The 11783-nt window shown below is 51.7% G+C and overlaps 1 long non-coding RNA gene across 4 annotated transcripts; it reads left to right on the forward strand.

Moving 5' to 3' along the window:
• Nucleotides 1-338: 338 nt before the first annotated feature.
• Nucleotides 339-8187, forward strand: LOC113595827 (uncharacterized). 4 transcript variants are annotated; one of them, XR_008292136.1, is made up of 4 exons: nt 339-591; nt 1342-1488; nt 2967-3734; nt 3933-8187. It is a non-coding gene; the product is annotated as an uncharacterized LOC113595827 (long non-coding RNA). The 4 variants fall into 4 exon arrangements; XR_008292137.1 differs by having other exon boundaries at nt 2967-3270; nt 3578-8187; XR_008292135.1 differs by having other exon boundaries at nt 1339-1488; nt 2967-8187.
• The last annotated feature ends 3596 nt before the right edge of the window (nt 8188-11783 follow it).

Raw genomic sequence — 11783 nt, forward strand, 5'->3', positions numbered from 1 at the left:
GGTGATGGATCTTAACTAGATTTGCCACAGTGATCACATAGATACTGAATCATTATGTCTGAAACTAATATGATGTCATATGTTAATTATACCTCAATAAAAAAGGAGGCTCTTAAGTGTGTGTGTGTGTGTGTGTGTGTGTGTCTGTGTATAAAATGTGATCATACAATTTTATGTTCTAAAAAAGATGGCTATGGCTGTGTTATCTACTATGGAATGGAGGGAAACCTACTGGGTGCAGAAAGGCAAGTGAAGGAGGCTTATTTTTTTTTTTTTTTTATTTTAGAGACAGAGAGAGCGAGAGGATGAGCAGAATAGAGGGGCAGAGAGAGAGAGAGAGAGAGAGAGAGAGAATCTCAAGGAGCTCGATGCTCAGCATGGAGCCTGACGCAAGCCTTGATGTGGGGCTTGATCCCATGACCCAAGGATCACACAACCTGAACCGAAATCAAGAGTCAGACGCTCAATGGACTGAGCTACCCAGCTGCCCCTGAAGGAGGCTTTTATAACGGCCCATGCAAGACATGATTGCAACTCGGACCAGGGTGGAATACGTGTGAGTGGCAAGAAGCACACCATTCCAGAAGCTAGGTAGGCAGCAAACTCAACAGGACTTGGTTACGGGTAGAACACGCTCCCCAGGGGAAGGCAAGAAGGGCTCCAAAACCACTGTCAGATTTCTGGCATGTCCAGGAAGATGACTTGAGACTGGATACCCAGAGGAGGATTGAGTTGGCGGCGGGAGAGCAAAGTGTTACCTTGGACGCGTGTCATTTTGAGATTGTGCAGGTGTCGAGCACCTGCCGGCGGACGGGCGTGAGCTGAGAGGGGAGGCTGGAGAGGAAGACTCATGAATCGCCTGTGCGTTGATGGTAACTGAAAGCCATGGCCTCATAGAATGGCTTTTTATCTGATTCCAGATAAGAGAGATAAGAGAGAGCCTGGGGGAGAACCAAGGAAAGGGACTCTGGTTCTCTCGGGGAAGGGACCACATCACCTTCAACCCATCAGCTAACTCTTTAGCTCTTTAGCTCACCCCTTACCTTTGGTTCTTGATGAAAAGGAAATACATCAAAATGCTAACCTTAGTTATCTTTGAAAATGTAGGTTTTTTTTTTTAAGCCTGTCATTGAGCAGACGTAAAAGGAAGTAGTAAAATCAGAAGCCCGCATAGTAGGAAAGATCAGGAAGCGGCTGGTAGCTTCATTATGTTTCAATGTTTTCAGCACAGTTCATGTGTTATCAAATCTCTTTCACTAGCTGCTTTCCTCACGTGGGAGGTTTTAAAGAATTGGCTGCTTGTAATGTTCCCTATTCTAAAATATTTATGTTTAAAAGCAGAAAAAGCATCGAGATGATTATGGTCTTTAGCAGCAGGATGGCGTTGCCACGAGTGATGTGAAATGATGTAAACCACTCCTGGGAGGGCTGCTGTGTTTTAAACCTCACTTCAGCTTTTCCTCACCTCCGTCTGGTGATGAACAGCAGGTAAGGAGGTGACAGGAAACCCCTCACCCCACTTACTGTAGCCTGTGGGGAGACAGTCAATGTGTGCCCTTGGGATTGCGACTGCTTTTCACGAGCCTGTGGGAAATGTACATTACCCTCATGGCACAGATGTGGAAATCGAGGCCTTGGGAAGCGTGGGGATCCCAGGCAGGGCAGGATTTAGCTGCCAGGATTCGAGTTTGAACCCCAATCTTCTGACCTGGTGTCCCGTGCCCTTCCATGCTAGCTCCTTTTGTCCCTTGTGTTTATTCCTCATTCATCCCTGACCTTTTTGCTTTAAGAGGATTTGAGGGGTGCCTGGGTGGCTCAGTCGGTTAAGTGTCTGACTTCGTTTGGCTCAGGGTCACGATCTCACGGCTCGAGTTCAAGCCCCATGTCCGGCTCTGTGCTGACAGCTCAGAGCCTGGAGCCTGCCCCGGATTCTGTGTCTCTGTCTCTCTCTGCCCGCCCCCCCCCCCACACTCTCTCTCTCTCAAAAATAAATAAACATTAAAAAAAAAAGAGGACTTGAAAGGGCTCCGAGATAAATGGCTGCCTTAAATTTCATGAACTAGAACTTCTTATTTTCTACCCCCCCCCGCCCTCCAAATCAGGAAAAAGGAGAAGGGATTCCCGTGGGCATTGACCTCGCCAGGATCACCCTGTCCTCTGTCTGTGCCTCGTCCATCTGCTTTCCTCTACCTCCCGGTGGCTTCCTGCTGCCGGCACCCCAGATTGAGAGGCACCCCACTGCCAGGCACCTCTGGAGCATCCTCCATCCAATCTCATTCGATCAGATTGCGGGGTGGGATTGCGGGGTGGGGGGAGTCTTTCCTGACACACCCGGAGCAGCACCTGATGTTACTCTCAGCCCCTTTCTGGTTTTTGTTACTTTTTAATTTTTTTTTATTTTTGGGACAGAGAGAGACAGAGCATGAATGGGGGAGGGGCAGAGAGAGAGGGAGACACAGAATCGGGAATCGGAAACAGGCTCCAGGCTCTGAGCCATCAGCCCAGAGCCTGACGTGGGGCTCGAACTCACGGACCACGAGATCGTGACCTGGCTGAAGTCGGACGCTTAACCGACTGCGCCACCCAGGAGCCCCTGGTTTTTGTTACTTTTAAAGGGCGTTAAAAACCCACGCATATGTACTTTGTTGTTGCAGAGAAGGTAGCTAGGAACCGGGCAACCCAGGATGTACGTCACCCACAGTCCAAGTGTATCTATGAGACTGACGTCTGCCCCAGCTTCTCTCTCGTTCTTTCTTTGCCACACGTCCCTTCGATAAGCAATCGGCATTTCCTTCTTAAAACACTTTACAAGTAACTTCTTACACTGTGTTTTTGTACGGTGAGTACTGGCCCCCTTGCTTTGCAGGTGGGGGAAAATAAGAGAGAGTTTCTGCAAGGCGCTGTGCGGCAGAACATCTGCTGAGAATAAAATACACAGCCCGTGGCTTTTCCTTTCATAATCTCAGACAGGAGAGAAGGCTTCGTGGGAGCTTGCGCAACATGTGTGACAATGGATCAATGGCCACAAAAGTCCCGCCAGCCTAAGCGGTAGCTCCTAAAGCGGTGGTTCACAAAAACACATTCCTTCTGTGGTCAACGGGGGAGCGACGAAAAAGAGTTCCACGCTCATCTCTCTGAGTTTAGGAAATTCTGGGCTCACTGAAGTTAAATAGGTCTCCCTCCTACAGAATTTCTCGGAGTCTCTAGCATGAAGATATGCATGGAGAGCCTGCCTGAGGGGTTCCACAGAATTCTGGGTCTCTCTCCAGGGTACCTTCCCCCGACCCTACCCCAGTATCCTCTTGGCGTCTCCCGGATGTTCTGTGCAACACAGTTTACTTATTTATTATTTTTAATATGAAATTTATTGTCAAATTGGTTTCCATACAACACCCAGTGCTCATCCCAACAGGTGCCCTCCTCGATACCCATCACCAACCCTCCCCTCCTTCCGACCCCCCATCAACCCTCAGTTTGTTCCCAGTTTCTAAGAGTTTCTTATGGTTTGGCTCCCTCCCTCTCTAATTTTTTTTTTGTTGTTCTTCCTTCCCTTCCCCCATGGTCTTGTGCAACACAGTTTCGAAGAATATTCATGGACACTCCTCTTCTCAAAATCAATGGTTTCTTATCATCACAAGTACCTAAAATGTGTATTTAAACAACGCTTCACCTTGGGGAGAGATGACTACGTTTTGAGGTAGCCTCGCACGACGAGCTTGACTTGATTCCATCAGGTAAGGCGGAATGCACCCAGGGAGGGGCGCATTCACCCCCCACTCCTGTCCCCGGGACCCCCTGCAACAATTCCTCCAGGGTGTGTGGATGGGAAGGAAGGGGAGTGGGCCAAGTAGAAGCCGAGCCTTCAGATGTGCTTCTCTGACACCGGGCTTGAGGACACCTGAGCAGGTGTTTCTTGGGTATTACCCGTGCAGCTGGGGAACAAGGCCATCGGTCATTCGGTGAATAAGGCCATCGCTATTTGCGACATCAAATCAAGAAGTCTCCAACCAACAGAGCATCAGCCAAAGCGGTGGGCGTTTTATGAGGCGGCGATCCAACTTCTGGGACCCGGAGGACAGCTGCCGTATTTTGGTGCGCATCCATTGAGACCAACTAGTCTATTGTTTTTTTAAAGGAAGCTCGAGGTCAAACCTCAGCGGGACCCGCCAACTGCTCTCCCCCGTTCCACATTGATCTCCAAATGCCTGGCTCACAAGCCTTCCATGGTGGAAACTGGAAACTCCCGTCATGCTTAGCATTGCATTTAAGAGTTTCTCAAGCTTGTGCACACATGCCCTGAGCAGGGGGTGTGTGCAAGGTCACAGGACAAACATCTACCCATTTTATTTGTAGATTAAAAACATTATTTTTATATTTTATGATTATATTTATACTAACATGTGACCTAGAATGAAAAGCTCATGAGTTTTCCCCTTTTTTAAACATATTTATTATTTTATTTTATTTTATTTTTTTGAGAGAGAGAGGGAGCCAGTGAGCAGGGGAGGGGAAGATTGAGAGGGAGAGAGAGAATCCCAAGCAGGTGCTACGCCCATCGTGAGATTGTGACCTGAGCGGAAATCAAGAGTCGGATGCTTAACCAACTGAGCCACCCAGGTGCCCCTCAGTATTAAATATGAGCGCTCGGTGAAATTCTGTGGTTCTTTTGTGGGCTTTCTCTCTGAAATGGGAATGGGGTAAAGAGTTGGGTATCATCTACTACTCAGAGCTCTTGGATGAAAAATGTTGGTATTTTTACATCTAGCCCAACACTCATTTTGTAACTGAAGAAACCGAGACCCAGAAAGATCAAATATGTCCTAATCCCATGCCTGGCAGGCAATGTTAGCTGCCTACCCAATATTCATTCCGTTCCTCTAATGGCCCCTCCCCTCCTCCCATCACCCTCCCCCCCCCTCCCTTTTCAAACTACATAAATCCTAGTTATATTCTGGGCAGTAGCTAAAAATACTTGTTTTCTCAGAATTCCTTGTTGTTAGGAACAGCCATTCAATACAGTTCTGTCCAGTGGCCCAGCCCCGGATCCCTCGCTTCCCATGGGTTTCTGGATTTTCTTATACCTAGAGAGATGTGAGGAAGCTCTGTACTCTCCCCCTGGGGGCCACCTTTTTATTTCTTTCTATTACTCTGAGCTGTGAATATTTTTAACCCTATCAATATGGCCAGCTCTTCTGACACAGAGACAGTGTTAGAATTGTCAACCATCAGTCCCCATCCCCGTGGGATGATTCTTCACAGGTGGTTTCCAGACTTAGGCTCTGATGAGCCAAATAAAAATGTTTTGTTTGGTTAAAAAGATTTTTTTTTTTTGAGAGTTTCTAAAAAGATTTATTTTCCTGATTCTGGCGTCTCCTTCCTTTTTTGTTCTTCCTTCATGATTCTGGCCAAAAACATGGGTGTGAGGTCTGGAGGTGCTGCAGCCATGTTGTGCTAAGAGGCAACAAGCTTAAGGGTGAATTATCAACATGCTGGGGATGGCGAAAGAGGAAGTTAGGATGACACTTGGTCTCCAAAGATTTGTTGAGCAGGTGCTCCAACCTGGACTGCCCAGGCTCAGACTCTGTGATATGTGAGCACCATCAGCACTCGTTTTTGAGTTTTTGAAGGCCCTTTAATTAGGTTTCCATTAAGAAGCAAGTGAATTTCCGACCAATATGCCCAGCCAGCTTGTTTAGACCCGTAGGATTTCGGTGTCTTAAAAAAGGTATCTAGCCATGTAAACATACAGGAATTTGTTTAGAAAAGTTTCTGGTTTGTAAGACGTTCAAAGAATTAGTGGCATGGGCCAATCCTGGTACGGATTCCTAAACGACAGACCCTTTAATTCATAGGCGTTATAATCGTGATTCAGTATTGCTTCCCAGAAAATTATTAGCAATTTTGAGAGGCTGTGATGTCTGCGTGGCCTCCTAAATTGCGCCCATTCTACCGTCTAGCCTCAGCCACGAGAAATTCCAGAGAAACTGAAGGGGTACCATTCACAACCGCTGAGGTCCCTGGGGTAGGGGAGGAGGCGGCTATGACGGAGAGTAAATCCCTACTCCCCTGCAGACAGAAGGCCGAGTGGAAGTCCTCTGGTTTGACGCAAAGGGCTAGTCACCATCCAGTATGAAGGTCCCGCCTCTTCCCTCCCAGACAAATAGCCAGGGGAGATCTTGGTAAAAGGTAGCCAGCCCAGGGAGGCCAAAGGAGAGCAGAAGGAGAGGGGCCCTTCCCACCGGTCGGTCTATGGGACTCTGCAACATAATTGCAGCCTGCGGCAACATCCAGAGGTCATGGCCTTAAAGAAACAGGATCATGCGTCAGGGCAGGGAGAGCTAGGGCGCATGCTCATTTGTGGGTGGAAGGAAACTGAATGTTGAGAGCCAGGGGAAGCCTGCCGAACAGCTGTAGTGGCAAGGTATGAGGTGACCCCGTAGCAGAGACTGTGGGTGGTGGCCTGAGCCGGGGCTCACCAGGGTATATGGCTGAGGGGGTAGAAATGGGGGTAGGTGAGTGAGAGGGACCCGCCGGGTGCAAACTGCGTGAGGGGCTGGCCCCGGCCTCTCCCCTGCAGACCTGAGCAGCTAGCGGGATGCCCAGGGACGGAGCCCGAGGAATGTTCCCGAGGAGGCCTCGGTTCATACCTGCGGGTCCGAGGCCGGTCCTCACCGAGTTTTCACTCCTGACGCACAGCCTTTGATAATCGGGGACTCTGGTGCCAAAAATAAAATGGAAAGATAAGGAGGCAGGCAGGGAGAGTGAGATTCCTTTCCCCAGCAGTAGGGCAGAGAGGGAAGCCTGATTCCAAATGGCGGACCCAGAAGAGACCAACCCCAGAGGCTCACGGTGGGAGAGCGTGGCTGGAACTCTCTGGCCCGGCCCTCTCTTTTCCAAACATACAAAAGTCAGTCCTGTGCTCACTGAAGGGCCTGGAGGGTCAAGGGTCAGGATATCCTGCGCCCTGCTGGGCTTCGAGGGTCTTAATCTGTCTTGGGCAGGCAGAGGTGGGAGAGGAGGGAGCCAGGGGTTCCACGGCTGGTTGGGAGCCTCTGCCGGGCTCCTCCTCTCTTTGCATTTCGTTTTCAACACATGCTCACAGCCAGAGCTTCTGCAGTCCCAGCCCCAAGCCCGGCGTCACCATGGTAACAATCCTTGCCTCCTGTCACTTGCGGCGTATTCTTTTTCAAAGGGCCCCTGTGCCTTATTTATCCGCTTCATCTATTGTGTACCGTCTCCTTCCTGCGTGCCCCAGCTTTGTGCCTCTCACACCTCCGTTCCGATTCCGATTCTAGCACCTTCTTGTTGCCTGTACAAGGGGCCCACACCCGTCCCGGTAAAAACCAAAGACACAGGACAAAAGCCAGGCGCTGACGGAGTTCAGGGTCCGCCCGCCTGGGAAGGAGGGGAAGGCGGGGCCGTGGAGGAGCACCGAGCAGGGTGTGGCCTGGTCGGGGTCACCCCGGAGCGGAGCAGGTGGGGGGACTCTTTAGAATGCCACCAACACCCGCTCCAGCTAACAGAAGAGGCGGGCTGGCTCGCGCCCCCCCCCGCGTGTGACCGTTGCATCGGGTGGCTCAGCGGTTAGGACTGCGTTTGGTGACAGTTGACGGAAGACTCAAATGGACTGTGAACCTTCTCAAATGGAAGTTGATTCTCCTCTCACGGAGGTTCAGGGGCGGATGGGGCCAGGCCGCTGTGGGGCACCGACCTCAGGGCCGAGGCACCTCCCGCCTTCAGCGCCGCGCCTCCCACTGTGGGCACCCATTCTTCAGGTCACCTCGTGGCCCAGGTGGGCTGCTGGACCGCCGGTGCTCTCATGCACCTTCCGAGGAGAAGGGAGAGGGAGTCAGAGCAAAGGAGTTCTGCTCCGTGGTCTGTCTGTCTTTCAAGGAACCTCCCCAGGTGCCCTTCTCAACACAATTCTATTTATGTCTCGGCTCCAAGAGCTTAGTCCCTCGGCCCTAGCACACCATGGTGCTTGTGGTCTGAGGGAGCCCTGGTGGTCTCGTCCTTGCGGATCTGACGAGGTGGGGGTTTGCAGGGGACAGTCATTCCTCTCTGCGCCGATGGGGAAGGTGGGGAGGAGGCATTTCCAAAGAGCTTCTACTTTACGTGCTTCTGAGGCTTGTCCTCCCAGCGATGGGCGTCTCGACGTTTCCACCTGGAATTGGGGAGGCGGTGGAAACCACAGATCTGCTGGTGCAGAGCGCTGGGGGCGGGGAGGGGGGAGACCGGCCACTGCGGACGGTCTCCTCTGCAAAGCACCTAAATGCTGTCAGTGTCTATCAGCTTACCTGTCCTTCCTGGGCAGCAGGGACCCAGGCGTGCGGCAGGAGAGGAGTGACCTGAATGAAGAATAAACGCCCTCCACGCACAGGACCAGCATCCGAAAGCCGTTGGTGCACCTCTGTTTGTTGCCGGCCAGACAGCAAATCAAAGGGTCCAGACCTGCCTGAATGTGCTAGAATTCCACGTGTCCCTTCTCGGGGGCCCCGCCTGCCTGGACACAGGCACTCAGAGCCCAGGAAGGAAGCCGCGACCTCGCGGTTGAGGTTGGTGCGTGAGGCACGAATGAAAAACAGTCCCGAGAGCTGATGGACTCTGCCCGAATCTTCCATTCGGCCGAAAGGAAGTGCCCGCGACTTCAGTTTGACCTGGAGGGGACTTGAAGATCCTAGGGTCCACACTTTTCGTCTTCAGTTAAGAAGCAGGCTGGATCAGGGGCAGCGGGCCCAGAACTGCCAGCCCCCCGCCCTCCCTTGCTCGTCGATGGCCGCACACGTTGTGCGTCTCTGGGACCAGACTCCGGCTGGTTTTTGTTCTCGGCCCCTACCAGGAGGCTGACTCGTGCCTCGCCGCTTCCCTTGAGCCCTGGCTTCATTATCAGCAGCTCCACGCGAAATCTCTCTGGGAAACAACCCCTGGAAGAAATCGGAAACTCAAGTCCTACTGATTCGGCCGACCTGCCAGTGGTACCTAAATGCTAAGTATGCATTGTTAATTTCACGCCCTCCGTGGCGGGCCACGCTCTCCACGAGGCGCCAAGGCTGTCGCTTCGAAAGGAGCCTTTGAGCCGAACTTGCAGCTGCGAGGCTGCAAGCTTGGCTGCCAGGCGGGGATTTGCACGGCTGCTCGTTGCCTTGGAGCTCGTTGCTCCCCTTCTTCCAGCAGGAAGATCGGCATGCGGTTTGCACAGCCGGACGAGCGGCCAGGCGACTCCTGATGGCCTGTCTGCGGGGGTGGGGTGGGGGGATGGGGGAGTGTCGCAGGCCGCTAGGTGACTGCACACGCTGGGACCTTGCCTGGGCTTCTGGTGGGAGCAATTAATTTTGGTTCTCTCAGATTCTCTTTGTCTCGCCACATAGAGTTTTCATTTGTCCACGAAAGAAGAAATCCTAGTTTGCCCCCGTGTACAATGACCCAGTGGTGCCGAAAAATGCGTCGGAAATTTCCGTGTCCTTTATTCATTTTTACGACTGAATCGCTAAATGAACATCGCCTGTCTTGCTCTAAATTTCCTTTACAAAATGTAGATTTGGGATATAGCTGATGTGTGCTCTGGGAAGATACACTTGCAAGTGGGTCTTGATGGGGAAATTCCCTGAGTGTCTTTGTATATTCACTGGGTGCCTAACTCCGGGCCAAGAACCTCTGCCTTCATGGGGCTGCTGCACCATCAAAGCCGTGAGCGAGAAATTGATCATTTTTAGGCAGGCAGAGCATAACTGTAGCTCATCGCAGAGAGAGGCACAAGACATCCTGGGAAGGGAAAGGGGGCTGGTCACACACGTGTCGCAAGGAATCGGGAGGTGCCCCCCCCCTCCCCCCAGAAAAGCATGGATCAGAGTTTAACCAACAAGAATGGTAGAAGGGAGTACTGGAGAGAGCAGGAGCCAGGAGAATGTGTTAGTCTGGGTTCTTCAGAGAAACAGCACCGATAGGATGTGTGTATGTATGTGGAGGGAGAGGTAGAGACTGATTTTAAGAAATTCACTTACACGGCGGGAGGAGATGGCGAATCTGAGATCTGCAGGGTAGGGCCAACAAGGCTGGAGACCCGAGGAAAAATTGCAGTTTGGGTCTCTCTTTAGTGACGGGGGGTGAGGACCTCAGCCTTTTTCTTAAGACCTTCAGCTGATTAGATAAGGCCCACCCACATGATGTAGAGCAATCTGCTTTAGTCAAAGTCCACGGCTTTGAAGGTAGATCTTACCCAAAAGAATACGTTAACAGGAGCATCCAGAGAATGTTTGACCAACCATCTGGGCACCATGGCCCGGCCAAGCGGACACATGAAATCAACCATTACACATTTCTCACGAAGTGAGACAGTGCGGGCATTTTGGGCAGAGTGAGTGACCCATGCAGCAGAAGGGGAGGCTGGCGTGGGGGTTGGGGAGTACCAGGCCTGTGAAGGGGGTGAGGTATGCCTCACGGGGCCATGTTTGTGAAGAAGTGGAGACAGGCGGTGTGCCGTGGATTAAGGGGTTACTGGTGCTGGTTCAGGACGGACCCAGGGGAGCAGGTGGCTTAAGGAAGAAAGTCATGAAAAGTGAAGGTGGAGGCAAGTGTCAACTTAAAGAAAGAAGCTACAATCGAATAACGTCTTCCCGAGCAGTGCTCTGGTCGTATGCCATGCACCTACCCCGAGGGACGTGAGGCGTAGCCTTACGATCCTTCCCATTCTTTCCCACGTCGTCGCGGGCTTTCGGTCTGAAACTTCATGAGTGCTTCCTTTCCTAGGTCTCGGTACCAAGGATCGCCATGCTTCTCTTGAACAACTCCTTGGTTTCCTCTCTGGGCCATGGTGATTAGTAACACGGAGCACGGCTGCCTCGTTGTGTTAGGTGCTCAGATCTCCAAACTACGTGTCCAGATCTCCTGCGAGTGGCATCGCGGCACACGTGTTTTGTGTCAGATTCCTGTCTTTATCTTATTTTCCTCTTCCTCATGTTCCCTCCCCTTTTTCCTCCCTTACTTGTTTTCGAGCTACTTCAAATCCTCTTTGGAACACGGTGGGATGTGCGTAGATTAACAAGCGGCTGCACCTTGACAACCGGGGGAGGGAAGGGGTATGACTTTGGAGAGTCAAAGATGATTCCAAGCCTTCATTAGAGAAAGGGAAATCTGGAGGCAGGCTGGTGTGGGGATGTCTCTGAACATGAATCCTATTTCGGGAGGGGGAGTTTCACCAGACCTTGCCAATCCCAGCTGCCAAGTGGTGTCGGCTCCCGGCAAGCTGAGCCTTCTCTGGACTCCAGAACGATGAAAGTCAAAAATGGGTTGGTTTCCATCTGAAGCTGCCCCTTCCTAGTGAGTGGTGTCCGGAATTGATCTGCCTTCCCAGAGTCCGGGTTCTTATGTAAATACTGACCGTTAGTCTCTTTAATTTTTTTTTTCAACGTTTTATTTATTTTTTTGGGGACAGAGAGAGACAGAGCATGAACGGGGGAGGGGCAGAGAGAGAGGGAGACACAGAATCGGAAACAGGCTCCAGGCTCTGAGCCATCAGCCCAGAGCCTGACGCGGGGCTCGAACTCACAGACCGCGAGATCGTGACCTGGCTGAAGTCGGACGCTTAACCGACTGCGCCACCCAGGCGCCCCCCGTTAGTCTCTTTAAACCCACCCACCATATATGTAATGCCTGTGGCTCTTCTGCTCTAGCTTTCTGTAGTGTCCTGGTCCCCCTGAGGAGTTTCTGTCTGCCCCTTTATGCACCGACCTGGACTTTGCTTTGGGCATCCTTCACTTTATTCCAGATGATTCTGTCTGGTTTAG

The sequence above is a fragment of the Acinonyx jubatus genome, chromosome D2 (assembly GCF_027475565.1).
Source record: "Acinonyx jubatus isolate Ajub_Pintada_27869175 chromosome D2, VMU_Ajub_asm_v1.0, whole genome shotgun sequence".
Classification (NCBI taxonomy): Eukaryota; Metazoa; Chordata; class Mammalia; order Carnivora; family Felidae; genus Acinonyx; species Acinonyx jubatus.